At 33.6% G+C, this 19,893-nt stretch overlaps 1 pseudogene; it reads right to left on the reverse strand.

Moving 5' to 3' along the window:
• LOC18594637 lies at positions 73-1,925 on the reverse strand (annotated as a pseudogene).

Genomic DNA, 19,893 nt, shown 5'->3' on the forward strand with positions numbered 1-19,893 from the left:
CGGGACTCTCCTAGCATGCAATCATGCTATCATCACATGTATGTCATGAATAGTATTTTATAAGGTCGGGCTTTACATTACACGTCTAGGCAACTTAACTGCTGCAATGGTAGTAAACTCGGGTGATTGGGCATCCATCAAAAGGAATATAGTTTCATCGGTATGCTCATTGTGAACATAGGTCATCACAAATCCATCATCTTCTTCGCATTCGACACCTTCATCATTGTTCTTCTCACAAAAAATGGCTCTCCTCCAAAACAACCAAGTCCATAAAACCTTCTTCCAACTTCATTCCCCGTTTCCAAGTCAATTTTCACTAAACCTGATGTTTTAGGGGTCTCGTCAAGCACTCCTAGATAAGCGTAACGACTCTTTTTTCCTACATAAGCAGTATTTATGGACCCAAGTTCCAAATTTCTTGTGGAAAGAATATTTCTACAAACATTTCCTGTCTCGATATTAATTTTTACCTACTCCAAAACAACATCCAATTTCCTATTAAATAAAAAATCTTTTACAGACCTGACATTTGATGCCACGAACACAATCTCTTCCGTACCATTTTCCCAAGCATTTATGATATGAGCTGCATTAAACCCTGGAACCTCAAACCACTTCATCTCCGACTCACATTTAGCATACCGTGGTATGACCCCAATTTTTGTTCTTTTGTTGGATCATAAACCAAAGGGGCACCTCTCCCTGTCAACACTTTTGCTAGTGAAAAGATTAATTGTGTCTCGTGAAAAATTGCAAAGCTCTTGGTTAAAGCGAAATCATGAATTAAACTTGGTTTATGCATGGAAAAAATGGGTACTTCGTTGTGTTTAACGCCCTTCTCATCGATCCGGAAGAAGGTAAGGTGCGGGAATGTGAAGCTCCAAGAAAAAGCAAAAGTCTCTTTCGTTTCCATGTCAACTTTGGGATGTGCAGTCATGTTGGAGAGTAACTTTTTATTGAAATCCCAACGTCCTAATGTCTCAATGTCCCCCTGTTGAGTTAAATTAACTATATATGGTAAGTCAGACTCGCATAGAGCCAAAAGTTTGCCTGAAACAAAGGCAAGGCTAGTGTTGGCTACACCAATCCCTTTCATGATATCTAGATGACCTATCATGATTCTCTTCATTACCATAAGAAAACGAAATATATCGAGTAGGCCGTAAAACCCAGATAACATATTTGGAATGATAGGAAAACCAGCATCTCGCTCAAGCATATATTTGTGAGTCTTGACGTAGCGGTTACAGTACGTTGCAAGGCCATTCGATAGTCTCAATGAGTGAAGCATGCCATCCCCTTCAAACAAATGTACAGCACGACGAGCTTGAAGTTGCGGGTTCGGACCGTTTCGGATGTAAACACCATTTAAAGAGAGTGGGAGCTCACCCTCGATTACTTGGCAATTCGTAGGTTCCATTTCCTCCACCGGAGCCAAGTTTCCTTTGAAGACATGCATTAGATCGACTGATGGGTGAAGAAGCGGATCAATGATGTTGGAAAAAGAGTGTAATATGGAATTTTTCATGGTTTTAAAAATGGTTTTGCAATTGGATTTGTTCATTTGCCATGGATCTATTCTTTTTGAAGAAAAAAGTATCCGCACCATTGCTTTGGGTTTTGGGGGTTGTCGTTGTATGACAACCTCAAAAGGGGAACTGGGAATTTGTGAGCATGTTGCTGATGATTTCATTTCGGCGTTCGGGTAATCTTTTGGTCGCTAATTAATTTGGCGGAGAAATAAGAAAAGCCTGGACTACTGAAGATGTTTGATAATAAAGAAGCTAGAAGATAAGGGATGAGTTAGGCAGCTGAAGATGTTTGGTAATAAATAAGCAAGGCAAAGAAGATAACAGAAGAGTTAAGGCAGAGAAGGCCTAAGAGATAAGAAATCATCCTATGAGAAAGCAAAAACTTAAACATTTAACAAGCTTTTCACATGTTTCACTTTTTTTTTTTGTTTTTGCACAAGTCATATTTATCGCAGCTACTCAATTGTTCACGTAGAATTATGTAATTTCTTTTTAAAAAAATATTGAAGTTTAAGAATACTCGAGCATTTGGCTCATTGGTTGGTGCATAATCTCTTTGCGAGTAAGGTTCGAATCCGTCCCTCCCTCAATTATAAAAAAAAAATCTTAAAGTTTAAGAAATAAATGTGGATTTTATTTATGAGTTTATTATTATAAGGTAAAAAACACTTTCACTTTAGACGCAATCACACTTTTTATGAGAAAAAAATTTATTACAAGAAAATACTTTAATTATTAGAACTTGAGAAATGGAATAAGAAAAGACGGGGTTTATAAATAATTTTAGCCATAACTAAATGTATAGTATTTATAATTAATATTGTTTTTCCTATCCCTTAATGTTTAGTTTTTTGGGTCATGTTTCCAAGCAAGCTTGTCTTCTCTATTTGGAACTCAATGTAAAAAAATAAAAGTCGATAAGCTGGCCTTGGCTGGGAAGTTAACCCATGGGAACAACTATGGTGCCTCCTTAAAGACCACACACTTGGCGAAAACTTATGTAATGGGTACGCCTAGTGGCACTCACATTCGCAAATCATTCTGCAAAATCAACATGGAAGATATGGAAGAGCGCAATGGACTTTGGAAACTAGTTTCGGTTTACTTGGCTCCGTATAAAGTGGAACTATTCTGCTAGCAGCTTTTATTTGAAAAAATCATTGTAAATTGCGACTTACAAGAAGAAGGTTGCTGAGAAATGAATCAACCACACGCTTGATTGGTCTCTCTGGCTTTTTCATAACGACATGGTCTTTAAGGGATATTCATGGGATCATAACCAACATTGTGATCTTATAAAGCTTAAGATTGCCATGTGGACTAAGACCAATTGCCCTAAGGAAAATGGTGCTATCACTAACATTTTCAGAACTGCCCTCAATTCTTGTTTGTCGAGAGAGGGGAATAAGAGCAGTAAAGTAGTGGATTGGATTCATCCTTAGAAAAGATGGATCAAATTCAATGTGGATGGGTTTGCCTCCAGATGCCCAAGTGAACTAGGAATTGGAAGCTTTCTTAGAACTCACAATAGGAATCCATTGGCATTGGGGACTCAAACATTGTAGAAATCCTAGCCACTAGAGAAGCATTTTTAGTCTTTGCTACTTCAAGCTAGATTGTGTGTGATAATCTTCTCATCGAATCTGATTCTTCAAACGCTGTCAGCTGAGAAAATGGGTGCTGCACATTGAAAATGTTAAAGCTAGAGTTAAAAGCTAGAAAATTGATCATGTCTTAAAGGAAGCTAACAAAGAAACAGATGTTTTGGCCAAGGCTGGAATCCAGAGAGCTTATGATTTTCTTCACATCCTTAGCCCCCTAAGTCAACTGAATAATTGTTTTTATCTGATCCCTGGTCTGATGTGATTGTTGTCTGCAGATTTCTATTTCCTGATATTAGGTGGCTATTTTCTGCCAATGAAGGTTACCTGTATAGTATAGTTGTTCTGTAACCGTGTTTTTAAAACATGAGGCTAATGTGACTTGTTGCAGGGATCTAAGCTGATGGGTTATCGGGTTCCTGCTGTGTGAATTTTTTGCTCAAATGTGTCTTGTAGGACTACTGTTGTGTTGTTTGTACCTTGTTCACTTTTGAGTTGTTGCTTAACAGTTTGTATCTATAGGACCTACATACTCTTTGCGCATCCTCTGTTCTTGTGTCAGGCGGGGAATGCAAAAAGATGTGATTTTTGTATAGCGCACATGTTGCCAGTATTGGGTAGGTTTTTGTTGCTCGGTGGCTTCATCAATCAATATATCTGGTATGCCTTTAAAATGAAAATTGTTCATACACTTCATTCTTCAATGAGTATAAAGGTTGTTGAAGTGTTATTACCTGAATTCCTTGATTCCACACATCGATCATATTTGCTTCTTTATTATTGGTCAAAGAAATCACTGTAAAGCCAAACATAAAGCCAAAAGAATGCGATAGATCCATTGCCAAGGGACCATTTGGATGCTGCAAGATCAGATTTTGACCCCTTGGATGGAGCATGGTGATTGAGAATGTGCTCTTTCAAAAATTGATTAGCAGAAGTAGTTTGGCAGCCAAAAAATCAAATGTGAACATTTTTCAAGTGTGATGACGCATGGAAGTTGTGGGCCGCATGGTGTAATATACGGAGGTTGTATTGGGTAAGTCCCGTTAATTCTCTTAATTTCATTGCTGCTTGGAATATGGTTGCTGTTGATAAAAGTATTGTTGATGCATGGAAAATGGGTTTCTTTGTCATTATTTGGTCTATATGGCTGTTTCGTAATGAGGTGATCTTTAATGGGAAGGCTTGGGATTTAGTGCTGATTTTTGAGTTTGTAAAGGATAGAGTTGCATGGTGAGTTTTTCTTCAAAAAAAAAAAAAAATCAAATGTAAGCACCATAAAACTCAATAGATTAGGCTAAACAGTTAACAAGCTTTTCACATTTTTTTTTTGCGTAAGTCATATTTATGGCAGCTATTCATCCCAACTACACCAGTCCACTTGTTAGCTGTCCATGTCTATAAATCTAGACATAATTTTTCAGGTTCAAGATATTATTACAATAAAAAATAATTATTTGTAATTTAATATAATTCTATTTATATATTATATTTATATTTTAATAATAAAAAAATTTAAATAGACTAAGAGAAGGAGACAAGCTAAGGTGAGTTTCAGCGTAGATTTTAAAGGTGCCAACATCAAGTCGGCCTGACCTAATCCATATATAGACACCTTTTCGCAATTTTTTTCTTATTTTCCAACAACTCCACCATCAAGAGTCGTAACGCTGTGAAAATGAAAAGGAATGGGCCAAAAACAGAAATTGGTGGGAATAAGAATTAAGAAGGATATCTTGTTGAAAAAGATTTCTTTCTAGATTTCTACCGATTCGGGAAATCAGGGTGATTTAAAGGAGGTTAAGGATTATCGCAATTTTCACGTTCAGACACGTTGAATGCACCGTGATAAGGTGGGACAGCATGCAATAAACAATTCTTATTCTTATTATGTCATGCAATAAACACTTCTTATTGGTTGTTAGCATACGCTACCGAAGCTCACAAAACTTGACCCGCACTTCACCTCCCACTTTCTTTCCCCTTTTTTTCTTTAATTTACTTATATATATTATTATTATTATTTTCTTCCCATTTCTATATGACATTAAATATTGTCACTTCTTCTTCAAACTTAATTTTTTCATCTGCGGATGATTTTGTCTTTCAAAATGAAAGAAGCATGTTTTCACTAAGTGACTAGTCCACCTGAAAAACAAAAGCGGCACAGCAGGGATGATATGAAAGGATATTCTTCATTCATAGAAGACCCTTCTAGGGTACTATATAGAGAATGTCAGACTTATATACAGAGAATTACAAGTATAAAAATATTACAGGTATAAAAATAAGAAAGCCTAACTAATTTTATACTTAACTAACACTAACTAACTAACTTAAATAAAATTTGAAACAAAGACTTATTAATTGAAATGGTGAGTTTCATATACAATATGACTCTGTCTCCTTGCTTTAGTTAAACGGTGCGTATAGGAAGAGTGGTATTCTCCAATGGCTTCAAGACTCGACAACCTCCTTGCTTTGTCTGACATTTTTCTTTTTCTTTTGCTCTTCAGCTATCTAGGTCAATCTTGAAGTTATTTATATGCTTCCATTTCTGATACTCCCCTTCAAGATGAACGATGAATGTTATCAACGTTCATCTTGCTTAACAAACTCTTAAATTGTTTTGGCTGTAAAGCCTTGGTGAAAATATCTGCTAACTGCAGATTTGCTGAAATATGCAAAGGTTTGATTTCTCCAGCCATTACCTTCTCGCGAATGAAATGGCAATCCATTTCAATATGTTTGGTCTTCTCAAGGAAGACCAGATTTATGCTGATGTAAATTGCTGACTGAATATCTGAATATAACTCTATTGCTCCTTGATGCACAATTCCAAAATCTAATAACAGAGAATTTATCTACACAATCTCACAACAGGTTGCTGCCATTGATCGATACTCAGCCTCTGTTGAACTCCTTGCAACAACTACCTGTTTCTTTGACTTCTAATTTACTCAAGAGTTTCCAATAAAAATATTATACCCAGTAATCGACCTCTTTGAATCAGGGCATCTTGCCCAATCACTATCATAGTAAGCTTTAATTTTGAAGTCTAATTTGGAACTCATCAAAATTCCTTGTCTTGGTGATCCCTTCAGATCCTTTAGCACTCTATATGCTGCCATATGATGTTCTGTGAAGGCTTCTCCATGAAATGAGAAAGAACCTGAACAACAAAAGAGATGTCAGGTCTACTAAATGTTAAATAGAGCAGTTTACCAATGAGTTGTTTGTAACTTGTTGGTTCTGCTAACGTTTCCTCATCATTAGTTTTATGCAATCTATGATTGTAATCTATAAGAGTGCTGACAGGCTTAGCTCCTAATAAACTATGCTTCTCCAATAGATCCAAGGTATACTTCTTATGACATATTGAGATTCCTTCTGGTGATCTAGCAATCTCAGGTCCAAGAAAGAATTTAACAACACCAAGGTCTTTTAACTTGAACTGTGTACTCAAAAATTCTTTAGCATCATGTGCTGCTTTGGTAGATGTACTCCTAGTAATAATGTCATCTACATAAAGTAATAAAGTAATGAATTCTCCATCTACTATCTTCAAAGTTAAACAATGAATAATCTGAAGTTGACTGCCTGAAACCATAATGCAGGATTGATGCTGTGAATTTAGCATTCCATTGCCTTGAGACCTGTTTGAGTCCGTAAAGTGCCTTATTGAGTTTGCATACTTGTTTTGTACCTGTAGGATACTCCCCCTTAATGTCATAACCTTCAGGCATTTGCATGTAGACATCCTCTTCCAAGTCTCCATTTAAAAAGGCATTATTCACATCTAACTGTGATAATGTCCAATTACATGCAGCAGCCAATGCAAGGAATATTCTAACTGTGGTCTATTTTGCAACTTGGCTGAAAGTCTCTTGATAGTCAAATCCTGTTATTTGATTGTAACCCTTGGCTACAAGTTTGGCCTTACATCTTTCAACCTCACCATTGGCATTAAGCTTAGTTTTGCACACCCATCTGTTGGAGTAGGATCTTAGTGGATTAATGTGATTATGTAAAGCATGGATTTCAAAAATTTCTTTAACAAAGGAAGTAAGCAATCCAATTACACAAGCGGAAACACACATTATTATTATTGCAAGTAATATAATCACATCCAAAAAAAATAAAATAGGAATCTATTAAGTAAAAAAACTATACCTTTATTTTGATATTCTTATTTTCTGACAATACCACACCAATGAATGATTTCTCGACCAAATAAGTTTACCATTTATTCTTCAAGAATACTTTCAACTTGAACCTTGAGTGGACAAGGTGTGGAATGCAAGGCTACAAGATGGCAACTAAGTTTATTCTCTTTTCTTTGGAAAAGCTTGGAGGAGGAAAAGAGAAGAGATGGCTGAAACTTTTTTAAGAAAAAGTACGTTCATTTTTTTTTTCAATCTCTTCTCTTTTTATTAAAACTCTTGCTTTAAAGGTTTAATCAAAATTAAACACCTTTGAATCAATCTTGACCATCCATTCAAAGTTATGGAAGCATCAATAATTATCAAAATAAAAATTAAAGAATAAATAATTTAATTCTTTAATTATGATTTAAAGTTCTTGATAAAATAAAACTCTTTATTAAATAATAACTCTTATTTTATTATTATCCATCTTTATTTAAAAAGAATTAATAGTAAATAAAAGAGCAATAGTCAAACATGGAGTCTTTTTTTATCAACATGGATGTCTAGATTCATTTTACAAGAATCTTCCTAAAATTATCTTAATTTAAGACAACTCTTGTCTGTAATTAAGACAAAAAAAATATTTTATCTTGTCTAAATTAAGACAAATATGTTTTCTTGACTAATTAAGACAAAAAAATATTTTTCTTGTCTTAAATTAAGGCAAACATATTTTCTTGTCTAACTTAAGACCAAACATGTTTTCTTGTCTAAATTAAGACAAACATGTCAAAGCTGTCAATTTTGTACATAATTTAATTAAACAAACTAAAACATGCATTCCAACTTAAACAAGTTGAATTCTATGAAACTAAGTGGGGAATCTATTTGGACATAGATATTCCAAGCTCCAATAAACTTAGAATTATTCTTAATCTCATTAAAAATAATTCAAGCTTATTAACCATGAAATCCCTTCATCATAGATTCATGGTTGCACTCTTTGATTAACTATAATTACAAGAAATAATTCAATATTTGATAGTAATTATTAGTTGTCCAATTGCAAGTCTTATATTGTGAACCCTCATAACCATCCAATGACAAAAGGTAAAATTATCGTTTTACCCTTTATGTCAATTTTGTCCCCTAGTCTCAAATTTCATCCAATTAGTGATTCAATACTCTAGATCTAATCTTTTGAGTATCCAGATGTGATGAGTAGCTAATTCATCAATCCACTGGGCCCAAATTAATCACTAATCTTCTTGAAATCACTAGAAGTGATGTTAATGCTATGAACTCCATTATCTGGACATATGTTCCCAGATGTTCATCTCAATTATAATCCCAAAATACGGAGTCTAGATCAACGCTTTATGATGATCATGCTCATGGTAAATCAAAGATTATAAGGAGATTAAACACGAGTCCACTATCCATTAGGATTTCGGTTTTACTATAAGCAAATGCATAAGTGCGAGATCAAGATTTAGGTAACGGTAAAACTTAAATTTGATTCTCACATGATTCCAATTCATGTTATAGTGTCATTACTCGAAGTCAACCATTTCGATGATTTGAGACTCATCATTCCCTTGAAATGAATCACATTCGTTTCGTTGGAAGTAATCTGGACACTACAGCCTTAACATAATAAAGTGACCAACTTTATTATATGGCTGTGAACAATTTTTAGATTCAATTAAAATACATGTCTCCTATGTATGACTCTTCATACAAATGTATTTTAATATCTCAATAGAATCTTGGTACCTTAATAACTAGATAATGAATGCTTACTAAAACAAACTCTTCGTCTTACTATCAAAATGTACTTTCATTACAAATAAATTCAATGAATTTAAACATGAGAATATACTTGCTTTCCAGGGTACCATATTCTCAAAATTCCTAACATTATCTGCATCTTATAATGTGAGCATTGAAAGGCCTAGGCACTATTTTCCATGTATTATTATTCTCCATAACTTTCAGCTCTTGTCTTATAGCTTCTTTCCAATGTAAATGACTAATGGCTTCATGATAGGAATTTGGTTCATGTAATTATGACAATGTAACAGTGAAAGCTTTACGTGCAAGTGACAAGTATTTGCAAGATATGTACTTTGAAATGGCATAGGCTGTAACATTGCTTGATATAGAAGGTAAATAAGTGTAATATGCTTCTAGATATTTAGGAGGATGTTTTGATCTTGAACTTTTTCTGACTTGTAAATGGTTTGATGAATTGTTGTTTTGGTTACTAATTGCATCAGACACATTTCACATATTGTCAGCTGCAGTAGGCATGCTGACTGTGCTAGGTGAATGAATTGCAAAGTCATGAGAATTTGGTGTCATTGATGTTTGTGATGGTGAAATAGGTTCAAATGAAGTTGGTTTAACTATTGGTTGGTCTTGTGAAGAAAATTTTGGGTGATAAATGTCAAAATTGTCCAGATAATTAGCATGCACACCAGGTATTTGATAGAATGAAAAAGCTTGTGAATTATCTTGTTTTGAGTGAAATGGAAACACATGCTCATGAAAAACAACATTTCTAGATATGAGGACCTTATTTGCTTATAGATCATATACCCTATACCCTTTAATGTTGTTTGGATATCTTAAGAAAATGCATTTACTTGCCTTTTTTTTCCAATTTCTTCCTATTTTGTGCTAATGTGGATGTAAAACACAATGAACCAAAGACTCTAAAATAATCATATGAAGGTAATTCATTGTATAGAAATTCAAAAGGTGATTTGTTTTTAAGAATTCTTGATGGCATCCTATTGATTATATGCACTGTTGTTAACACTGCATCCCCCCAAAATTCAATAGGAACCTTAGATTGATGTGTAAGTGTTTTTGCCACAACAAAAAAATGTTGTTGTTTTCTTTCAACAACTCCATTTTGTTGTGGAGTTTCTACACACGATAGTTGATGGACAATCCTAGTATTTGGATAAAGATCACTAAGTTTGAACTCTTGTTCATTGTCAGACTTGAAGCTTTTAATTGTTAAATTAAACTTTCTTTGAACAAATTTCTCAAAAGAAGGAACCACTATTAAAACATCTGATTACTTTTTAACAGAAAGATCCAAGTGAAATGACTATAGTCGTCTACTATAGTGAGAAAAAATCTTTGGCCTGCTATTGTTGGTGTCTCATATGGCCCTCAAATGTCAAAATGCATCAATTCAAAAACTCTTTCAGTATTTTGCACATGTACTAGAAATGAAAATCTTTTCTGTTTAGTGGGACAAATTTCACAAACTAAATTTTCAATGCATTTAACATTTGGAAATTTTTTATTCATTACATTGATTCTTTCAGTAGGAACATGGCCTAACCTAAAGTGCCAACGATAAAAAAATTTGTATCTTGCTTCACAAGAACTGATAGACAAAACCTTTGGAAATTTTACAAGTCTTTCCAAAGAGAAATTTGAAGAATCTTGCTCATCTTGACTATCTTGCATCAAGTAAAGTCTTGAGACAGCTCTAGCTACCCCAATCACAGTCCATTAATGAGTGTCTTGAACAACACAACATTTTTCAGTAAAAAACACACAATTTTTCTTGTTTATGGTCACTTGTCCTATTGACAACAAATTGATAAAGTTGGGGACACATAAGACATCATGTAATATCATTTTTTGACTCAACTTGACTATTCCTATATGTGAAACTAGAACTTTCTTGTTGTCTGGTAAATGAATAAAGCAGTTTCTTACTGGTTTAGCATATATGAAACATTTCAAAAAATAAGCTATATGATCTGTAGCCCCTGAGTCAACTATCCAGTGATGTTGTTTAGTCATGTCAGTGCTTATATTATTGAATCTAGAAGATATGTATTTGACAATGTTAAAGCAAGAGTGGCTTGAAACAATACTTGCAAATACTGAATTAACAAGTAAATGTTTGGTTGGTTGAGTGTTCGTGGGACATTCTTAACATCTTTGCCATTTGCCTCATTTACATTCAAAAACTCCATGAGCCTATTCACCTACTGCTGTAGGATGGATAATTGAGACATAGAACCAGCTCCTAAGTCCTCTTCTTGCTCAACATGTCTTTCATTCCCTGTACTAGTTTCATAGCTCTTTGATACACTATTAGCTGCCACTTTCCCTTTTTTCCCACTGTTCTTCCCTTTTGTGAACTTGAAATCTTCTGAGAAACCAATAATTCTGAAACATTTATCCTTAGTATGTTCCTTTTTTCCACAATGATTGCAAACAACTTTTTTTCTCCATTTCTTCTTGTTGTCTGCATTTACCATCATAGTAGAAGACTCAATGATAGGTTGTCCTTGCAGCATCATGTTTCTTTGACTTTCTTCTCTTAAAACTAAACTGTAGACTTTATCCAATGTAGGAATTGGGTCCATGAGGATTATCTAAGATCTAATAGCTGAAAAAGACTCATTTAAACCATTCAAAAACTTGAATACCATGTCTTTTTAATATTGATCTGTATACTTTCTAAAGCAGTCAAGATTACATTTCCCACATTGGCAGTGAGGTAATGGTCTATAACTTTCATTTCTTCCCAAATTCCTTTTAATTCAATAAAATAAGCATTTATAGTTCTAGTTCCTTGAGTCACATTTCCAAGGGAATATTAAAGATTACAAATTCTAGTGTCATCTAGCTGAGCAAAGATTTCCCTAAATGTTTTCCATATCTTAGTAGCAAAGTCCATATAAATTATGGTTGAAACAACTAGTTGTGTGATAGAATCTAACAGCCACACCATAATCAAATTATTGCAATAAGTCCAAGACAGAAAAAGAGGGTCTGAAACATCAGGTTCGGGGATTGTTCCATTAATAAATCCTATTTTGGTCTTGATGGAAAGAGCTAATAGAAAGGATATACTCCAAGCAACATAGTTGCTAGTTGTCAATTTAGGGTTAATGACTACTGATCCTAGATTATCATGGCGATGCAAATAGTAAGGTGATTGGGGGTCTGAAATATATGGCATCTAGGTGATTTAGGCAGAAGTTTATGAAGGTGAGGTTTGAGATGGTGTTGATGCAATTAAATCAATCATTTTTTGTATGAGTAATGACTAGTTAAATATGACTGAAAGATTTAAAGAAACTAGATCTAATAACCTTGAGAAAAGAGGTGATTTACTTACTGAAGAAACGATCTATATTCTTCAATGATAAATGTTTGTTAATCTAGAGAATCGGTTTGCTCTGATACTAGGAAAAACATGGTATAAGCAAAAGCGGCACAGTAGGGATGATATGAAAAGATATTCTTCATTTATAAAAGACCCCTCTAAGGTACTATACAGAGAATGTCAGACTTATATACAGAGAGTTACAAGTATAACAATAAAAAAGCCTAACTAATTTTATACTTAACTAACACTAACTAACTAACTTAACTAAAATTTGAAGCAAAGACTGATTAATTGAAACAGTGAGTTTCATATACAATATGCCTCTGTCTCCTTGCTTTAGTTAAACGGTCTATATAGGGAGAGTGGTATTCTTCAATGGCTTCAAGACTCGACAACCTCCTTTCTTTGTTTTGACATTTTCTTTTTCCTTTACTTTTCAATTATCCAGGTCAATCTTGAAGTTATTTATATACTTCCATTTCTGATACCACCAATGAAATTTTCAATAAATTAAGATCATCCACTTGATTAGCTTTTTCATGCCGTTTGACTACAAGCAATTAGATGGGCTTGGGGTTCAAACTTCTTCTAAATTTTTTAAGACATTAGAGTTAAGAGAATAGGTAGTACTTGCCTTGATATTCTTTTTCTTTTACCTTGAGAAGAACTGGCCTTCAATTCTTCATTCTTTATCTGAACCAGTCTTGTGCTTATACCCATCGATTGTATGCGTTCAACTTGTTAGATCAAAATTTTACCTTTTTTGGGAATGCCTTGCTTTTCTTTGCCTCTTGAGCTGATGGCAATTGATTTTCAACAAGTGCAATGCTAATGTGTGTGAAATGTGGAAATGCATGTACACATCTTTCATATCTATCATCACAATTAAATTAAGATGTTTCAATGCTAGACCCAAAAATGCATAATAAAACAACTAGAAAAGCTTAAGCATATTTCTATTAGTGGAGGCCAAACCACGTGGTACAAGAATTAAACTTTTCTGCGCTTTTTGAAGGCTTAAAATTTGGATTTGGAGCTGCACTTATGTGCATCCATCATCTGACTTTGACTGCATTAATTAATTAACCTCTTTTTCCATCTCTCTATCTATTTCTCACCATCTCATCATATCATCATCAATCTATAGACCAAAAAACATGATATGGTGAGTAACAACATGTTATTGGGTTTACTGGTATTGAGTTTTTCAATTATTTAAATCTAGTAGAACATGCCTTGGCATGTAATATCAGTAGGAAAAAGAAGCTTTGGCATGTAATATCTGGTGTTGAAGCTTTGAACTTGGCATGTAACATTTAAGATTGAAGTTTTGGCCTTAGCATGTAGCATCTGGTGCTAAAGTTTTAGTGTGTAACATCTATTTAATTTTTTTGAACATAACAACAATATTTTTTAAACATGGCTTGTAACTAGCTCATTTGTATTTTACTACAACATAAACTCTTAAAGTTAAAGCATGTAACAACTTTTTTTTTCAATAGTAACAATAGTTTTTGAACATAGCCTGTAATAATAACATTTTTTAAATGTAACTTGATATCTATTTTTGTACTTCATTTAGATATAAACTCTTAGAGTTAAATACCTTCATGATAGAGACAAAGTTTAAAATCAGAAAAGAATTTGACATGGAAAGGAAGATGTATTGAAATATTATTCAACGTTGAAATGCTTGGGATGAAATGGATTTGGACAAAAAGTTATTATCCAAAATCTTCAAATTTGGATAATTAGCTTTTGGGTTATTTTATTTGTTACATTTCTTGTAATCATTAAAAGCATGTAACAACTTTTTTTTTTCTCAGATGGCGTGTAACAACATTTTTTTAACACTTGCACTTGAATATGAAGATGCTCATTGAGGGCAATTTTGTCAACAAATCTTTTCTCTTGACTAAAAATAGTAAAAATTAAAAAATTTTATTTTCGAAATCACCTTATCTTTGAGAGCTAAAAAAAATCATCTCTATTTTAAAATGGAAGCATGGACAAAGACATGGGACATAGGGATTATGTTTTTGCATAAACACTCTGGATTTTAAAGTGAGGGAGTATATCAAATTGAAGGTCTTGATTTTCTATTCAACTAGCCCGTCCAACTAAAGGATGGTTTTTTTCAAAAATATAACGATATTGGTATTAGTTAAGTATTAGATCAACAAATAATTCTCGAAAGCATGCATTTAGCACAAAGAGATAAACATTAATAAAATGGTTCGAGGTTAAAAGGTTTAAATTTCACTGTGTACAAAACAGTTTTGAAAACTTAAATAACGAAATGGTCAAAATATTCTCAGTACGTCCTTGTATTATGAGATGTTTGTCAATTTTGTCCCTCTACCCCAATACTGGTCAATTTAGTCCCTCTGCTTTGAGATTTTGTGCATTTGAGTTCTTCCCCTAACGTCGTCCAATTTCACTTTTACTTTGCTGTCATCTTACTAACGTGTCATACTTTGTTGAAGTGGCAATGATGGCATGGTGTTGAATGCTGATGTGGCAACCCCAAAAAAATTTTAAAAAATTTTTGTATGCCACATTATAAGGACTAAATTAAACAAAATTGTAAAGTATAGGGACTAAATTGAACAAATATATATCATACAAGAACTAAATTATGTATTTTTTCTGTTTAACATTACATGTGTATAAAAAATGTAGTTTTACACATTAAAAGTCATCTAAAAGATTAATGAAAAGGTTGAACATCTATGTAAGGATTCATTTTCTTTATTATATATGTTCATGAATCCTCCTTTAATGTGATTATTCCTTGGAGCTTTGCTTTCATACTCAGTTCATGGCTTTGAATGAGGGCAAAATCATATGCAAAAGTATGCTTGACACTATATATATTGTTATGAAAATTGCCCAAGAAACAACAAAGATAAAACCCAAAGAAATCAAGCAAATAGAAAAATACAAGAATTTACATGGTTCAACCTCTTACCTACGTCCACCAAGTGAAACTATTCTTCTATTATTGAGAAATTAAAGTACAATAAATTGACCTCTATGGTTCCCCAAAACCAACCCAAGATCCCGTACACACTCTTTCTCAATAACCCCCTAAGAACACTCACTCAAACCACTCTAACTCTACCTAGAAAAAAAGACAGAATTACAAGGTGTCCTTTCTGTAGAGCTCTCAAAAAACTACTTACAATTCTAAAGCCTAAAGATCCACTTTTATAATATAAAAGTTCAAAATACAATGTGATTAGGACTCGATGTGGAATAAGAAGTTTAAAACTATACAACTACTTAATGTTGTACACAAACAAGAATCCTAATCAAATAAGATATAGAATTCTAGTCAGCCTAAAACTCAACAAATCTCCACCTTTGACTTGAATTCAAACTCCTTAAACCTCTTCCACCAATCGCACTTAATTGCAACTTCCTAACTCCACGTACTTTCCAGCACCTTAAACAACTCTTCAATTATAAGACTTTCCAAATCATTGGACTTTATAATTACCATGACTACACATACCGAATCAAGCATGGTCCAACACTCGATTCCACAAAACAGCCAATGCACCTGTGTAGCCATCAAGTCAATGGCACTAATTGGCTTTGGAAAGGGACCTTGATGACCTTTTCAATTCACTACTGACAAGATTTTTCGTCTTTTCACCATTGTTTATACCATGGGAACTTTTCATCACCTCATCGGCAAATGAAATCTCACTTTGGTAGCTACTATCCCCTGTGCACTGTTCCTATCCCTTCGAGGCCTCACATTTTAGATGATATAAGCCATTATACAAATTCTTCCTTATCAAGACCATGTCACCTTGTGTGACATTTACCACTCTGTCATAAGCAGAATATCCATATCCTTTGGAGTATAATAGGCTTAGTGATATTAGATTCTTATGCATCTCTGGTACATAAGCCATCCCACCCAAAGAGCGCACAACCCTATCAAACATTTTGATTTTCACCACTTCAAGACCCATGACCTTCACTATTAACTTATTACCCAAAGTCAAATTCCTAGCCACCCCTTCTTAAAGTAAATCAAAACAATCTTTTTGATAACATATGTGAGTGGTAGAAGGAGAATCTAAATACCAATTAGAATTTGCATCCATATTTTCTAAGATTGCAAGGACATCACAATCATCACCTTCAGCAACGAAAGTACACTCACCTTTGTTCTCGTTACTTTCATCCCTTTTTGTAAGATAATCCTTTTTAATATGTCCATACCCTTTGCATTGAAAGCACTGAACATTATTGGATCTAGACTTACCACCCTTAGATCCCATATCGATTGACTTTTTCCTACAAACCTCAGTTACCAATGCCAAGCCACTTGGATCTCTATCCACTTCCTTACCTTTCTTTCGGGCTTTATGAGACATTAACATTACTTGTGCTTGTTCTAACGTTATTGTATCAATCCCACATATCAGAGATTCCACAAATACCTTATAGGAGTTTGGAAGCGAAGCCAGGAACAACAGTGCCTTTTCCTCTTCCTCCACATGCACATCAACCTTCTTCAATTGATCAATGATCTTATCGAATTCATTCATATGCTTTATGAGGTCTCCATTCTCCTCCATCTTTAAGTGATACAACTTTTTCCTAAGTTGCAACTTGTTGGGAAGACTTTTCACCAAGTAAATCTTCTTTAAGTTTGCCCACAATCTTGGAGCAAAATCCTCATCAATAACATGGTTAAACATGTTATCTCCAATGCAAAGTCGAATAGTGCTCACACACCTTTACTCCAACTCTGTCCATTCAACATCCTTTATGTCATCTAGTTACCCTTCGTCCTTTCCTAGCAAAGGGTGCATTAAACTTTGTACCACGAGGAGATCTTTCATCCTTCTTTGCCATTGCATGAAACTAGTCTTCTTATCAAACTTCTCAATTGAAAAATTCGTAGAACTAGTAACTTTCGACATCCTTGTTGAATCTTGAATTTACCGAACCCAAAACTCTGATACCAGTTTGTTATAAAAATTACCCAGGAAACAACAAAGATAAAACCCAGATAAATCAAGCAAACAGAAAAACACAAGAATTTACATGTTTTAGCCTTACCTACGTCCACAGAGTGAAACTTTTTTTTTATTATTGAGAAATTAAAATACAATAAATTGACTTATATGGTCCCCAAACCAACACAAGATCCCTTACACACTCTTTCTTAATAACCTCCCAAGAACACTCACCCAAATCACTTTAGCTCCACCTAGAGCAAAAGACAGAATTACAAGGTGTCCCCTCTCTAGAGCTCTCAAAGCACTACTCACAATTCTAAAGCCTAGAGATCCACTTTTATAATATAAAAATTCAAAGTAGAATGTGATTAGGATTCGATGTAGAATAAGAAGTTTAAAACCATACAACTACTCAATGATGTACACAAACAAGAATTCTAATCAAATAAGATATAAAATTCTAGTCAACCTAAAACTCAACATATCAGTACTTTCCTTGACTTTTTACCATGCTTTGTCGAGATATACTAGCTGCATAAGTACAAATTTTCTATTGGTATAAATAAAAAAAAAGAAAAAAAGACAAAAGTTTTCAAGGTTGCTTTTGATTTTTTTTTGTTTTCTTCCTCAAGTTTCTTTTTCCCTGTTTTGATGTATTCAATTTTTCTTTTTCTTTTTTTTCTCTCATAATTAGATTAATTCATTTCGAAGAACAATATATCTTCATCTTTTATCTTCTTTTAAAGAGATAAAAGACATAATGACTTTTATTTGAGTTACAGGTAAAGACTAATTTTCATTATTAGTATTATTTTTTTTATACACTTCGAATTTCTAATTCTTAAATACTTGATTGTGGTGGCCTTCATATTTCAAAACTCCTTTTCTCTTTTGAACCTCTGATCTTGATTTTGCAAAACAACTTTGGAACATAATGAGAGTAAGAGTACCCTTATATAAATTTGCATGAAAAGAAAAAATGACATAACTGACTTACAACCTTGAAATCATCAAAATTGTTGTTTCTTGATTTTATTTTGTATCTTGCAATGAATCTTCGAATAAAATTAAGGTCATACATATGAATAACATCCAAATTCTCAAATTATTGAACACCTTCCTTGCAATTTACAAGAGAATATTTCATAATGGAGTGTATATATATAGTTGCCTACTTGCATGTACTATATCTTGGTGCAAATGTTTATAGCAGATTAATTTTTATATTATGATTTTGTAGTGCTCGTTATACAAAGATGACCATCACTCTGAACCCATCTCAAGGGCTGTAAACGAAACCACTTGCTAACTACAAGGAGCATGACAAGCTCAGTTGTTGTGCTGAATGCACTTTAAATTCTGAGAAAGATGTACAGTTGTTTAAATCTGGCTAGCAAAAGCTTACAATAATTGAGGATTCATAAACATATATAATAAAGAAAATGAATCCTTACATATATGTTGATGATTAACCTCTTCTCTAATATTTTAAATGACTTTTGATGTGTAAAATTATATTTTTTATACAAATTTAATGCTAAACAAAAAAAATTTCCCAAGTTAGTTCCTATATGATAAGTATTTGTTCAATTTAGTCTGTATATTATTGAATTTTGTTCAATTTAATTCATATACTATACATTTTTGTTTAATTTAGTCTCCATGACGTGGCACAAAAAATTTTCAAAAAATTTTTTTTGGCTCTACGACGTCATCGTTGCCACTGTCGTGACGTGCGGGTCCGGGAACCCGTCCGTCAGACCCGGGCAAAAATTAAAATCCGTGTGGGAGTCGCCACCAATCTTTTCTATCTAAGGTGTGATTAGTCACCTATTAATTCGATTCTATCGACGAAGTTCTAGATTGATTTTAGATTCGTCGACAAAACGAGAACTGGTCCATGTTTTTAGAGATGGGATCGGGAGTGCGGTTACGCACAGAGAAGGGTTAACACCTTTGTGGCGCCCGTTCCACGAACGGTACCATTTAATCTTAAGTTAACCTATTGTAGCCTACTATTTATTTTATTCCTATATTTCCTTAATCCTTGCTTATTAGTTAATTCTTTATTATGTTAGCTGATTGAGTCTTTTATTCAGTTTCACGAATGCACATGATGCAATAGTAAAATGATGTTATGATTTGTGCAATTTTAAATGATGAAGTCAGTAATATTTTATTAGAAAATCATTCGTAGACCATCCCAACGCTTTCGTGAAGTCTCGAAATTTTCCTCACCTAGGGATTTCTCGAGAAAAACTCGTCTCTACAAGCTCTTTAAGGAAATCCCATCATCGAAACTCCCGGCCATTAACAAGATAATCATGGCATGCTATGATAGGATAAAATGATGATATCTACATGAATGTGTTTATTAACTTAGTTGGTTCGTTATTCATGCAATCAAATGTTTAATAATTTAAGGTGATTTATTACTTTATTCATATATTTACTATTATTTATGATTTTTTT

The sequence above is a fragment of the Theobroma cacao genome, chromosome 7, assembly GCF_000208745.1.
Source record: "Theobroma cacao cultivar B97-61/B2 chromosome 7, Criollo_cocoa_genome_V2, whole genome shotgun sequence".
NCBI lineage: Eukaryota > Viridiplantae > Streptophyta > Magnoliopsida > Malvales > Malvaceae > Theobroma > Theobroma cacao.